Source organism: Giraffa tippelskirchi, chromosome 4 (genome assembly GCF_054371585.1).
Source record: "Giraffa tippelskirchi isolate mGirTip1 chromosome 4, T2T-mGirTip1v1.2.pri, whole genome shotgun sequence".
In the NCBI taxonomy this organism is placed as follows: domain Eukaryota; kingdom Metazoa; phylum Chordata; class Mammalia; order Artiodactyla; family Giraffidae; genus Giraffa; species Giraffa tippelskirchi.
The window spans coordinates 179,811,702-179,826,611 of NC_137278.1; the positions used below are offsets into that span (position 1 = coordinate 179,811,702).

A 14,910-nucleotide genomic window follows, 5' to 3' on the forward strand; every position below is an offset into this window, starting at 1 on the left:
TGCTTATAGAATATTGATACAGTCTTATATGGCTTCCCTTGTGGCTCAGCCAGTAAAGAATCTGCCTGCAATACGGGAGACCTAGATTTGATCTCCGGGTTGGGAAGACCCCTGGAGAAGGGAAAGGCTACCCACTCCAGTATTTTGGCCTGGAGAATTCTCGGATATGACTGAGCGACTTTCATATTCACTTATTTAAATACTAGATTTATGTTACTGTATTTAAGATAAAAAAATTTTTCAGCGACATTCACTTATTTAAATACCAGATTTATGTTACTGTATTTAAGAAAAAATTTTTTTCAGCTATGTGGTTTTATGAGAAGTATTTTTCTACTTTTCAGAAATAATTTATGAAGAACCAGTGAAGTTTTAATTTTAATTTTGAGCATTTCATCTTGCTCTTGCTAGACTGGATGTGTGTGTGTGTGTGTGTGTGTGTGTGTGTGTGTGTGTGTGTGTGTGTGTGTGTGTGTGTTATGTGTGTTTAATGAATCCATTAGTTCATGCAGAAGCCAAAAATTAAAGTGGATCACCAGTTTCAGGCAACTAAGCCACCTATTATTTCTTGTATGCATAAAGATTGATGTTTTTTAACCTATGTGATGTATTTCAACCTACATGGATCAGATATAAAAAGGCTTTCTGTGCCTGTCCCCTGACCCAGTGCCAAGGAGAAAAGAAGTTTAAATAATTCTAACTTCTTAATAGCTTATCCAGACAACAAAGCCTCTGCCTTTGGATAATGCTGCAGTTTCTTTAAAGTAGTGTTTGCACAGCACTTTAGAAGAGCTATTATTAAAAATGTGGGTCTTTGAGCCTTGTTCCAAACCTTCTGAAAGGTATTTCTAGTGCTGAAGCAGGAATCTGCTCCCTAGTTGACCCGCATATGTTACAATTTGAAGATTACTGTGAAGAAGGTATATTCCACATTTGGTATGAAAATGAGAGAAAAAAAAAAACAAAAAAAAAAAAGAAAGAAAATGAGAACCTAACGAGCATTGCTTGAGGATTCTAAGTCAATATGTTGAAAACATTCCCTTAACATTATCAGTCCTGTTTTGTGTTAGCCACTAGGCTGTGTTAAGAGCTCTGGGTATTCAGTTGTTATTGTATTACTGTTATGTAACAGCATTATTCAGAGCTAATTTATATACATCACTCATTCAAAGTGTGCTGTTTAATGGTTTTTAGTATGTTCATAGTTGTGCAACAATCCTAACAATTAATTTTAGAACATTTTAATCATTCTCAAAAGAATCTCCACACCCCTTAGCTATAACGTCTTTCCTCCTCAGCCCAAGGCAAACACTAACCTAGCTTCTGTGTCTATAGATATATCGTGAACATTTGTGTACAAGTTTTGAGGTTAACATATGTTTTCATTCTCTTAGGTTTTTACATCGAGTGGAATTGCTGGGTCTAATTGCAACTCTGTGTTTAACTTTTTGAGCAACTGCCAAACTGTTTTCCAAAGTAGCTGTACCATTTTACATTCCTGCCAAATGTTTGAGAATTCTGATTTGTCTACATTCTCACCAACACTTACTATCTGTCTTTTTGATAACAGCCATTCTAGACAAGTGGTATTGATTGGCATTTCCCTAATGACTATGTCAAGCATCATTTCATGTGTTTATTGGCCGCTTGTGTATATTCTTTGGGGAAATGCCTGTTCAGATCCTTTGCCAGTTTTTTAATGAGTTTTTTTTATCTTTTTATTATTGAGTTATAAGAGTTCTTTCACATAGTCTAGATAGCCCCTTATCAGATGGATGATTTGCAGATATTTCCTGCCATTCTATGGATTTTATCATTTTCTTGGTAATGCCTTTTGTTGTACACAAGTTTTTAATTTTGCTGAATTCCCATTTATTTCTTCTCTTGTTGCTCATATTTTTTTGTCCTAGCTAATAATCTGTTTGCAAGTTCAAAGTCATGCAGATTTACTCTTTTGTTTTCTTCCAAGTGTTATAGTTTTAGCTCTTAACATTTAGATTTTTGATCAGTTTGAACTAATTTTTGTACATGGTGTGAAGTAGGGGTCCAGCTGCATGCACATGTCCAGTTGTCCCATTACCATTTGTTGAAAAGATTATTCTTTCCCTCATTGAGTGGTTTTGTTATTGTTTAGTCGCTAAGTCGTGTCAACTCTTTTGCAACCCTATGGACTGTAGCCCTCCAGGCTCCTCTGTCCATGGGATTTCCCAAGCAAGAATACTGGAGTGTGTTGCTGTTTCCTTCTCCAAGGGATCTTCCTGACCCTGGTATCAAACTCGAGTCTCCTGCATTGGCAGGAAGATTCTTTACCACTGAGATAACAGGAAGCCCTTGAATGGTTTTAGCACCCTGTAAAAAGTCAGTTGATCATAAATGTGAGAGTGTATTTCTGGACTCTCAATTCTATTGCATTGATCTATTATATATTCATCCTTATGCCAGGAGGATACTGCCTTGACCACTGTGGCTTTATGATAAGTTTTTAAAATCAGGAAGTGTGAGTCCTTCAACTTCGTTCATCTTATATTAATAAAAGATTTTTTTGGTTATTCTGGGTCCTTTGGGTTTCCAAATGAATTTTAGGATCAGTATGTCAATTTCTACAAAGAAGTCTGGTAGGATTCTAATAGAGATTTCACTAAATTTATAGATCAGTTACAGAAGTAAAGCCATTTTAACAGTGTTAAGTCTTCCAATCTATAAACATAAAATGTCTTTCTATTTATTGTTAAGTTCAGTTCAGTCACTCAGTCATGTCCGACTCTTTGTGACCCTCATGAACCACAGCACGCCAGGCCTTCCTGTCCATCACCAACTCCCAGAGCCCACCCAAACCCATGTCCATTGAGTCGGTGATGCCATTCAACCATTTCATCCTCTGTCATCCCCTTCTCCTTCTGCCTTCAATCTTTCCCAGCATCAGGATCTTTTCAGGTGAGTCAGCTCTTTGCATCAGGTAGCCAAAGTATTGGAGTTTCAGCTTCAACATCAATCCTTCCAATGAACACTCAGGACTGGTCACCTTTAGGATAGAATGGTTGGATCTCCTTGCAGTCCAAGGGACTCTCAAGAGTCTTCTCCAACACCACACTTCAAAAGCATCAATTCTTCTGTGCTCAGCTTTCTTTATAGTCCAACTCTCACATCCATACATGACCACTGGAAAAACCATAGCCTTGACTAGACAGACCTTTGTTGACAAAGTAATGTCTCTGCTTTTTAATATGCTGTCTAGGTTGGTCATAGCTTTCCTTCCAAGGAGTAAGTGTCTTTTAATTTCATGGGTGAAATCACCATCTGCAGTGATTTTGGAGCCCCCAAAAATAAAGTCAGCCACTGTTTCCACTGTTTCCCCATCTCTTTGCCATGAAATGATGGGACCAGATGCCATGATCTTAGTTTTCTGAATGTTGAGCTTTAAGCCAACTTTTTCACTCTCCTCTTTCACTTTCATCAAGAGGCTCTTTAGTTCTTCTTCACTTTCTGCCATGAGGGTGGTGTCATCTGCATATCCGTGGTTATTAAGATTTCTCCTGGCAATCTTGCCTTCAGTTTGTGCTTCTTCTAGCCCAGCGTTTCTCATGATGTACTCTGCATATAAGTTAAATGAGCAGGGTGACAATATACAACCTTGGCATACTCCTTTTCCTATTTAGAACCAGTGTGTTGTTCCATGTCCAAGTGAATTAGCATGCATAATAAACCAGTGATCTAGAGAGTAAAATGTTTCTCTGAGTTTTGTGAGCCACTCTGGCAAATTAATCTATGCAACGAGGGGAACCTACTATCTATAGCCGGTTCTTCAGGAGCCCATGTGACAGCCTGGACTTGGGATGGGCATCTGAAGTGGTGGTGAGGGTGAGCATCGTATAGGACTGAGCCCTTAACCTGTGGCATCTGATGCTCCCTCCAGGTAGATAGTCAGAATTGAGTTAAATTGCCGGACAACCAGCTGTTGTCTGAGAATTTCTTGGTGTAGGGGAAAAAATTTGCACATTGTAATTGGGTGCAAAGTATAGAAATGCTCAAAAGACTTCAGAACAGAATGTTAGACATTCAGCTCTGTTATTTGCTTTGCAACAGGCTCACCCAAATCCTCTGTACTGGTCTGATGCACTATATGCTATATACATCATACAGCCCTGAGTAGGAAGCAGTTTGGGGCAGGAAGGATTCTGGTGGGGTCCAGCCTGATGGTTGTGTTCAGATGGTGGGAAAAGACAGCACATGCAGAAGGCAAGACCAGAACAGCCCAAGTTGAATTCAGAAGGAAGTCATTAGTGACCATGGGAAACTTTTCCTCCGCCTCTCTGGTGGCATTTAAACTCCCATTTAAGGAAACGTCATGTTTTAGGAATTTAGGTTTGTCCACAGTAGTGTAAAAGTGATCAGCTAATCTTCCCAGTCTGTGTGTGTGTATACATGTACACACATACAAAGGTGTGCTCTGTGATGTAAAATGCTTGCACGCATGACCTGCTTCCTGTTGTGCTCTGTGAGGTGGGAAAGGAAGACAACCAAGCAGGTGTATAACCAGGAAGGTGAACAGTGCAAGAAGCCTCTCAGGGAGTGAAGCTGAGGTACTAGCAGGTAGAAGGAGTCAGTCCACTGGGACTAGAGAATGGGTTCTCGCCATCCCCTCTAATCCCGGAGAGTCTCCTACATGGGCTCCATTAAGACAGGATGGGGAGACCAGCACAGACCCTCACATGCCCTACCCTTTTAGAAATCTATTTTCTGAATGCAAGGGTACTTCCTAATGGGTCTCTGGAAGAGAAGCAACTGGTCCCAGTCAAAAGGTCAAAGAAAGAGAGGTTTGTTTTTACTTTCTATCTCCTTCATTGAGTTTTTTACAGACCATTATGTATTTTTTCTCAATACATAATGGAAACAATGTATTACATCAATTCTAAGATGATTTTTTTCACAGTTTTACACCTCTGAAACTGAGATGCATCCTATGATTAATGGCAATTTATGGGATTGATGTTGCCTGGATTGAATTTCTTATATGAGCATGTATTTCCACTAGGGTCACTACCGACCTGAGACCACTTTAAATTAGATTATCTCCCTGAGTTGTTTGCAATGCACTGGTGGTGTGAGTGCAGATCTCATACCTATGTGAGTAAAGATTATGGTTCAGAATCTCAGGGAAGGGTTTTCTTTTCTCTCTCCTACCAGGGCTGAGGTTGAAAAATGAAATTGTCCTTTGGGGATTCCAGCTTTATGCCAGGGTCACTTATTAGACTCCCTATCCTGGACTTTTTTTCTTGGTAGTTGATAAAATAATGGTTTATCTCATAGCCAAAAGAATTTAAGAAATTTCATAATGGAATTGAAAATGCTTGTCTCCAGGGACAAGCATTCTTCCCAGTTTCTTACTTCTGAGCAGCAACACTGCCTTCTTCAGGTCTTCACTTGTCTTTCAGAGCCTGCCAGACCTCTCAAAAAAGAGCCAGGTAATCACCCTGCAGATGAGTGATTCACTGTGCAATTTGTAGATATAATGGGATTTGTTCATTTGTAATTTCATCAAGATATAATTTTTGAGTAAATATTGTGATAATGCTATAATTACCACTGTGGTGAATTTGTTAATTTCCTTTGGCAAATATTTATAAGGTTATCTATTCTATGCACTGGGGAAGGGAAAAAGATGTCCAAGAAATGGCCGCTGACTTCAGGGACTTCGAGTCTGTTATGATTGGATGAGGCATGTGCTAAATAACTGTAATGTAATGTAATGTAGAAAGTGATAATACCAGGGGAAAGGAATGGAAAAGCTATCCCATGATATTCAGGAGAGAAAGAAATCATTTCTAGTCTGGGAGAATCAAAAAATACTTTATGGACAATATGGGTTATAATATTAAGGGGGAAAGTAATAAGGATTACCGTTTTAAATGCTTTGTGTGGTTAGTCACTCAGTAGTGTCTGACTCTTTGTGACCCCATGGACTGTAGCCCGCCAGGCTCCTCTGGCCATGGAATTCTCCAGGCAAGAATACTGGACTGGGTTGCCAAGCCCTCCTCTATGCCATGCCTCTTCCTCCTTTAGATACATTATTTTATGTAGTCCTCTATGAAATCAATGTAAATTCCATTTTACAGCTGAGAAAACTGGTTTTGAAAACTGAATAGATTTTTAGAGGCATAAGCCGTTTTGGGAAGGCCGATGCTTATCAATGGGAATAGTCAAAACAAAGGCAAGAATGTGGGAAAGCCAGGAGGGGTACATGCACAGATACTACACAGACCATTGGATGGGTAAAGGCAAGTGATAAGAGAGATAAAACTGAGTGCTTTGTTTTAGCTAGGTAATGAAGGAATCGATGAGAGTTGTCATGGAGATAGAATAAAATAACCTGGTAGATGATTTACTGAAGTTCTAACAAAGGAGGAATATTTGTCAAAGATGAGGCAGTGATTCGGGATTGAGTGTCTAGGAGAAAGTAATACTAGAAGAAATAGTGAGCACAGGAGAATATGGGACATCAAGGCCCTGCCTTAATAAGCTTAATTATAAGTATCCCAATAGTGTCTGTGCCAGCAGAGTAAGAGTTTAGGAGAAAGGGCCAAGCAATTATAGGATGTAATCAATGGTAAGGCTAGTGCCCATGGAGGGATAATCTTAGACCAGAGTGCTTCAGACTCAAATATGGTTCAGTGAGGTACCATGATATACAAAAAGTGATCCTTATAGCACGGACCTTAGTGACTCATGAAGTACAGGGAGACTCATTCTCATGGGAAGACCGTTCAGTGCCCAGTGAGAGACACTGAGAGAAAATCTGAACCACAAGGCAAAGGACTGATTTATGCTAAAGGGGGCTTCTCTGGTAGCTCAGCTGATAAAGCATCTGCCTGCAATGCAAGAAACCCTGGTTTGATTCCTGGATCAGGAAGATACCCTGGAGAAGGGATAAGCTACCCACTCCAGCATTCTTGGGATTCCCTCATGGCTCAGATGGTAAAGAATCCACCTGCATTGTGGGAGACCTGGTTTGATCCTGAGCTGGGAAGATCCCCTGGAGGAGGGCATGGCAACCCACTAAAGTGTTCTTGCCTGGAGAATCCCCATGGACAGAGGAGCCTGGTGGGCTCCAGTCCATGGGGTTGCAAAGAGCCAAACACGACTGAGACACTAAGCACCGCACAGCACAACATGCTAAAAGCACTGATTGAAGCCAGTTCTGCCCCCACAGCTAGTTACCAGTTTCCTAGGGTACGAGGTTGACCTTTATCACTAGACAAACTGGCATAAAAATTGGGCATCAGAGACTTAGGTGGAAGGAGCAGCCAAAGAGTCTTCTGGCTGGAGATTTGTGGTCTTTCAATGGAAGACTGAAATGTTATGCTCTCCACTGCTCTAGGGATCTGTTAATTTCAAAGCACCCTTACATCAGGCATGAAGAAGTCAAAGGATTACATTACTTCTAGTCCATGTTTGTTTACAGAGAAAGTAACTGATATCTACTGCCAGCCTGAGTTCTCATTTATTCTAACTATATTTCTTTTTTTTATTTTTGACTGTGCTTTGTTTGGATCTTTGTTGCTGTGCATGGGCCTTCTCTAGTTGTGGAGAGTGGGGCATCCACTCTAGTCAAGGTGTGGGGACTTCTCGTAGCGGTTTGTCTTGTTGCAGAGTGTGGGCTCTAGGCGCATGGCTTCAGTAGTTGTGGCTCCCAGGCTCCAGAGCGCAGGCTTGGTAATTGTGGCACTTGGGCTTAGTTGCCACATGGCATGTGAGATATTCCCAGACTAGGGATCAAACCAGTGTCCTCTGCATTTCAAGGCAGATTCTTAACCACTGGACCACCAGGGAAGCCCTCATTAATTCTAGGACAATTATGGGTAGCTTGAGTAGGGTTGGAAAAATCTGAAACCATCAGTAGGCAGTTGAAATTGCTCAATTAGTTTAAGAGGAGAGCATAAACGAGAGATTTTAAAGTGATGAAGATACAATGTGTGTGTGCTCAGTTGTGTCCAGCTCTTTGAGACTCCCTGGACTGTAGCTTGCCAGGATCCTCTGTCTGTGTAATTTTTCCAGGCAAGAATACTGGAGCAGGTTGCCATTTCCTCCTCCAGGGGATCTTCCTGACCCAGGGATTGAACCTGAGTCTTTTGCATCTTCTGCATTGGCAGACAGATTCTTTACCACTGCACTACCTGGGCTAAATAGATACAATGGTTGCAAGTACTTTTTTTTTTTAAGTGAAATTGTTGAAGGAAATAGGAAAGGGAAAAAGCAAACAGAGGGAAGATCCAAGGACTGACATAAAGGGATCCTCTGAACGTGGAGAAAAAGAGGAGGAAGGGGAGTTGGACAAGAATTTGGAGGGAAGGAGGACAGGAGAGAATGACAGATGTCATACAGAAACAGGGAAGGAATAAAACCATTAGATGGTCTACTAGGAGGTCATTGTGACCCCTAATAGCAAGCATGATTTATGCATGAGTGAACAAATCATACCACAGTGGATGTAACATGAATGAGCAGTAAGGAAATGAAAGCAATGTAGTTTTTTTCCCCTCAAAGATACTTGGCTGTGGAAGGAAGGAAGGAAGGAGGGAAGGAGAAGCGGGGAGGAATTCTGAGCATAGAAACTCAGAGTTAAGAGAAGTTTTTCTCTTTGATTTTCAAATCTTTGAGGTGTTGTCTTTGAAAAGAATTTTCTCTAATCTTCATTGTCTTATTGCTTCTATTTTAGGCCTTGGGATTAGAGTCAGAGGGTCCTGGATTCAGTTTCTGCTGCTGTGTACTAGCTTTACCTTCCCCATGGAGCACAAGGTGTATGATTTTGACAAGTTATGTAATCATACTTATTTCACATGCAGATGAACACTACACTTTGTTTACTTTGTGATCCTTCTTCCCAGGAGAAGGTCTGATTAAATCAGTTGTCATCATTCAATGAAGCACAACACTTCTAAAGAGACTAGTTCACCAAGACCTTCTCAGAGGTGCTGCTAATCTGTGTGCACAAGGTTTTTACAAGATAAATGATTATGAGTCTAGAATAGTAATACCACCTTATACATGCATTTTTCTTTAAATATTTACAAAGAACATTCACAAGCATCTTCTAATTAAATTTGCATAACATACTCTCTGAAAGCAGAAAGAGTGAAGTAGCTAAAAAAAAATAAACAAAAAAAACTAGATAATGAGGCCAAATAAAAATAAAAATTGCCAAGTAGCAAAATAAATTGAATCTCACCTTGAATTTGTCATGGAACCTATAAGCTATAGGACCAGTTCTTTTGTCTAAGCACAATACCAAAGGGAATTTTCTTTTGTTGACACTAATATATATTGTAAAGAGTTGAGCCAAAAGACATACAAATATTTTATTTAAACAATATGAGAATCAGAATTTAGTAAGGGCTGCCCAGGTAACTTGGACTAATTCTCCTACTGAAAACAAATAGAAAAGCTGGCAAAATGTAATAGAACTAAAGACACCAAAATGCTATCAAGTCAGTCAAGCATTATGATTCCAAGACCCAGAAGAATGAAAAGACCCAGAAAGATAACCAATCTGTAAATTCAGATTTGCCCTAAACTTGTTAGGTTATTTTGGGAAGAATTGGTTGAGAAAATAAACAGAGATTTTACAGATTTATGGATACAGAGGACAAAAGTTGGAGTTCAAGGCCCAACAAAGAGAATAACTGGTAACATCTCCCTCCAGATTCTTGTTGGAACCTTGTAAGTCCAACCTAGGAGTAAGAATAGAACAGACAGAGACTGACCTTCACTGAAACAGAAACCCAGCTCCAAACTGTCCTAAGTCCTAACTGAGTTAATTAAGTTAATATGGACTTTCTGTGCCCCAGCCATCAATTAGATATTCTCTAAAGGAATGTATCATCTTAGGCCTAAATTAGATCTATAGTTTTTTCATAAACTAGAATTGTTAATCAAGAATACTCAGAAATATGAGGAAATAAGACAGGTGCCTGAACACTAAGAAATAATAGCTATAAGGAACTTACACTACTCATAGGGAAAGATATATATGGTTGTTATTTATTTGCTGACTTGTGTCTGACACTTTTGTGACCCTATGGACTATAGGCCACCAGGCTCCTCTATCCGTGGGATTTTCCAAGCAAGAATATGGGAATGGGTTGCCATTTCCTTCGCTGGTGGTTCAGACAGTAAAGAGTCTGCCTGCAACACAGGAGAGCTGGGTTCAATCCCTGGGTCAGGAAGATCCTCTGGAGAAAGGAATGGATGGCTACCCACTACAGTATTCTTGTCTGGAGAATCCCATGGACAGAGGAGCCTGGCAGGCTATAGTCCATGGGGTCACAAAGAGGCAGACACAACTGAATGACTAACACTTTCACTTTTTCTTTCTCCAATACATACACAGACACGTATATAGATATAATCTAGTAAAACAAAAAATGGGCAAAGGACCTGAATAAACATTTTCCCAAAGAAGACATGCAGATGGCCAAGAGGTATGTGAAAAGATGCTCAACATCACTAATCCATCGGAGAAATGCAAATCAAAACCACAATGAGATATCACTTCACACATGGAGATGGTTTTTGTCAAAAAGACAAGCAATAACAAGTGTTGGGTGAAGATGTTGGGGAAAGGGAATCCTTTCACACTATTGGTAAGAATGTAAAATGGAGATGAAATCTGCAAAAAATGATGAATCTTCACTGTCTGTAATTTTTATAAGTAGGAAAAAATCAGTGAAGATAAAAATAACACAATTATTGCTGTTACTTTAATTGAGACATATAAAACCCTATACTCAACAAATTCAGAATATGCACTCTTTTCAAAAGTAATGAAAAAATTTTACAAAAATGGACCATATGCTTGCCATGAGGTAATAAAATTTCAAATAAATTATTCAAAGTATGAACTCTGGCCACAGAGGGATTTAATTAAAAATCACTAACGAAAAATAACTTGAAAATCTTTATATGTTTGGAAATTAAGCAACAGCTATCTAAAAAACTATGTAAATTAAAAAATACATATTTAAATAAATGATAATGAAAATACTGAATAGTAACATTTATGGAATAAAGTTCTGCCTATATTAGAAAATAAAAATATGATTATTATCTAACTATCCATCTCAAGTATTCACAAAAATAATAGCAAACTGAACCCAAAGAAAGTTTAAAAATGTATAATAAAGAGAATCAAAAGCCAGTGCTTGGTTCCTTAAAAAGACTGAGCAAATTAATGAAGGGAAAAATATATAGAAGAGCCAAATAACCAGTATCAGTAATGAAAAGGAGATAACATCATGGATTCCACCAACATCAAAGAGATTGTAAGAAAACACAGCTTACCAGAAATCAATGAAGAAGAAATAGAATATATAATCAGCCCTATAACTATTACTGCCCAGAAAGTAAAGTCCAGAAGCAAAATATTTCATGAATAAATTCTACAAAGGACATAAGGAAATCATAATGCCAATCCTGAGCAATGGAAAAAGAGAAAACATTTACCAACTTGTTTTATGAGACCAACATAATCTTTCTTTTCTTTTTTTGGACAAGGTAATGGCTATAATTCCCCATGTTGTACAATGTATTATTGATGCTTATTTATTTTATACATAGTAGTTTGAATCTTTTAACCCCATTGCCCTAACTTGCCCTTCCCTCTTCCCCACTGGTAACCGCTAGTTTGTTTTCTAAATCAGTGAGTCTGTTTCTGTTTTGCTACATACATTCATTTGTATTATTTTTTAGATTCCACATATAGGTAATATTATACCCCAACTCAGGCATCAAACCCAGGTCTCCTGCATTGCACACAGACTTCTGCATTGCAGGTGGATTCTTTACTGACTGAGCTATGAGGGAAGCTCATTTATGGCTGAGTAATATTCTATTGTGTGTATATGTGTGTGTGTGTGTGTGTGTGTGTGTGTGTGTGTGTATAAAACACATCTTCTTTATCCATTCATCCATTCTTGGACACTTGAGTTATTTCCATATATTGGCTATTGTAAATAGTGCTGCTAGGAACATTGGGATGCATGTATTCTTACAAATCAGTGTTTCCATCCTTCCCAGACACATACCCAGGAGTGGAATTGCTGGATCATCTGATAGTTCTATTTTTAGTTTTTTGAGAACCCTCAATACAGTTTTCCACAGTGACTGTACCAATTTACATTCCCCACCAACAGTGTACAGGTGTTCCCTTTCCCCCACATCCTTCCCAACATTTGTTATCTGTAAACTTTTTAATGATAGTCATTCTGATAGGTGTGATACAATAGCTCATTGTTGATTTGATTTGCATCTCTCTAATAATTAGCAATATTGAGCATCTTTTCATGTACCTGTTAGCCATCTGTATGTATTCTTTGGAAAAATATCTGTTCAGGTCTTCTTCCCATTTTTATTGGGTTATTTGTTTTTTGATTTGAGTTGTATGAGCTGTTTATATATTTTTGGATATTAACACTTTGTTCATTGTCATTTGTGAATATTTTCTCCCATTCTATAGGTTGTATTTTCATTTTGTTCATGGTTTGTTTTGCTGAGTAAAAGTTTAAAGTTTAATTAAGTTCTATTTGTTTATTTTTGCTTTTATTTCAGAGACCAGCATAATCTTCATACCAAAACCTGACAAACTATTACCAGAAAGGAAGATTACAGGTAATCCATTCTTTCCAAATTGATCCGTACAGTCAGTGCAACCCCAAACAAAATCTAAGCTGGTATTTTTACAATTGATAAAGTGAAAGTGAAAGTCGCTCATTTGTGTCCGACTTTTTGTGACTCCATGGACTGTACAGTCCATGGAATTCTCCAGGCCAAAATACTGGAGTGGGGAGCCTTTCCCTTCTCCAGGGGATCTTCCCAACCCAGGGATCAAACCCAGGTCTCCCGCATTGCAGGCGGATTCACCAGCTGAGCCACAAGGGAAACCCATAATTGACAAGATTATTCTAAAAATTCACATGGAAATCAAAGAATCTAGAATGGTCATGGTACTATTAAATTTTTTTTTTGAAAGACCTGTATACAATACTGGGGCTTCTCAAGTGGCTCAGTGGTAAAGAATCTGCCAGCTGATGCAGGAGATGAGGGAAGATCCCCTGGAGAAGGAAATGGTAACCCACTCCAGTATTCTTTCCTAGGAAATCCCATGGACAGAGGAGCCTGGCAGGCTACAGTCCACGGGGGTCTCAAAGAGTAGGACACAACTTAGCAACTAAAACAATAACACAAAGTATACTACAAAGTTACCTTAATTAAGACAGTGTGGTAATGGCATAAGGATAGACAAATATACTCTACTCATAAAATGCATCTTTCAGAGACTGAAAATATAAATTGTAATCTGAGAGAATGTATTTGTAATACATAAATCCTGCAAAGAAATTTCATCTGGAATAAAGAACACCTATGAATCCAAAAAAGAAAAAGCAAAACACACATACTCTTACATACAAATAGAAGCAAGAAACCCCTGAAATATCTTGTTCAGTTCAGTTCAGTCGCTCAGTTGTGTCCAACTTTTTGTGACCCCGTGCACTTATCATGCCTGGCCTCCCTGTTCATCACCAACTCCCAGAGCTTGTTCAAACTCATGTCCATCGAGTCAGTGATGCCAACCAAGGAAATATTCTGTAATGAATCTAATTATTGACATTGTTGTTGTTTAGTCCTTAAGGCATGTCTGACTCTTTTGTGATCCCTTGGACTGTAGCCCAGCAGGCTCCTCTGTCCATGGGATTCTCCAGGCAAGAATACTGGAGTGGGTTGCCATTTCCTTCTCCAGGGGATCTTCCTGACCGAGGGAGCAAACCATCATCTCCTGCATCTCCTGCACTGGCAGGTGGATTCTTTGCCACTAAGCCACCAGGGAAGCCCATGTAGTGCATACTGAGAGTGTATTCTACTCCTTGGCCTGGGTTCACAGCCCTCTCTGACCTGGTCTCCACTATGTATCTGACTCTACCTAGCACTGCACACTCAGGTCATCTCTCTGCCTCAGCCATTAATATGCCTACACCATGCCTATCCTGGATTTGGATGTTCTCAGGAAAAGTACATTCAACGCTGTTGAGTCACAACACAAATAATTAATATGTCTCTGTTGAGTGAATGCATGCATGAAAGAATAAAATGATATCTTCCTTCCTGTTCTCCGCTTTTCAAAATCCTATCTATCCTTTGAGGTCCACACATACGGCATAGCCCGTCTCTTCTATGAAGGCTTTCCTACTAATTCTTCCCTGAGTTCTTCTAGCTCTTAACAGAACTATCCTTTGATTTTTATCATATTCTGTAATGCATTCTTTTTTGCATATTCACAGATACTATTGTCCCGTCAAAAGAATAAATTCCAGAAGAGCAAGGAACATGTCTGTCATCCATTTATATTATAAAGTATCTGTCCAACTGTCTTGTAAACAGTGGTGCTCAATATTTTTCAGGGAATGAAGAAGTGTAATGATGAAAAAATGCAGTCACTAAATTCAGATAGACCTGAACTCCGGCCTTGGTTCTGCTGTGTGACTGCTCTAAGTGTTGGTTTGCTCATCTGTGAAAGATGGATAATAATACATCCTTAAAAGGATGCAATGAAATAATATACATAGAGTGCACGCATGTGTGCATGCTCAGTCTTGTCCTGACTCTTTGCGATCCCATGAACTGTAGCCCTGCCAGGCTCCTCTGTCCATGGGGTTTTCCTGGCAAGAGTACTGGAGTGGGTTGCCATTTCCTCCTCCAGGGGATCTTCCCCACCTAGGGATCAAACCCACATCTCCTGGGTCTCCTTCATTGGCAGGCAGATTTTTTTACCACTGTGCCACCTGGTAAGCCTATAATATACATAAACACAAATAGGAAATACATGTTAAATGATAGCTAGCAGTAGTAGTAGTATTCAGCATT

The 14,910-nt window shown here is 39.2% G+C and overlaps 2 long non-coding RNA genes across 2 annotated transcripts in view; both read left to right on the top strand.

Moving 5' to 3' along the window:
• The window catches only part of LOC145503683 (uncharacterized), a 403,694-nt gene extending 391,034 nt beyond the window's left edge, over window positions 1-12,660 (top strand). Inside the window, exon 6 of the long non-coding RNA XR_014051656.1 lies at window positions 12,601-12,660. This is a non-coding gene — a long non-coding RNA (uncharacterized LOC145503683). The remainder of the gene's footprint in view (window positions 1-12,600) is intronic.
• Window positions 4,548-9,212, top strand: LOC145503685 (uncharacterized). Its single transcript, XR_014051658.1, has 3 exons — window positions 4,548-4,814; window positions 8,714-8,793; window positions 8,883-9,212. It is a non-coding gene; the product is annotated as an uncharacterized LOC145503685 (long non-coding RNA).
• Window positions 12,661-14,910: the final 2,250 nt, after the last annotated feature.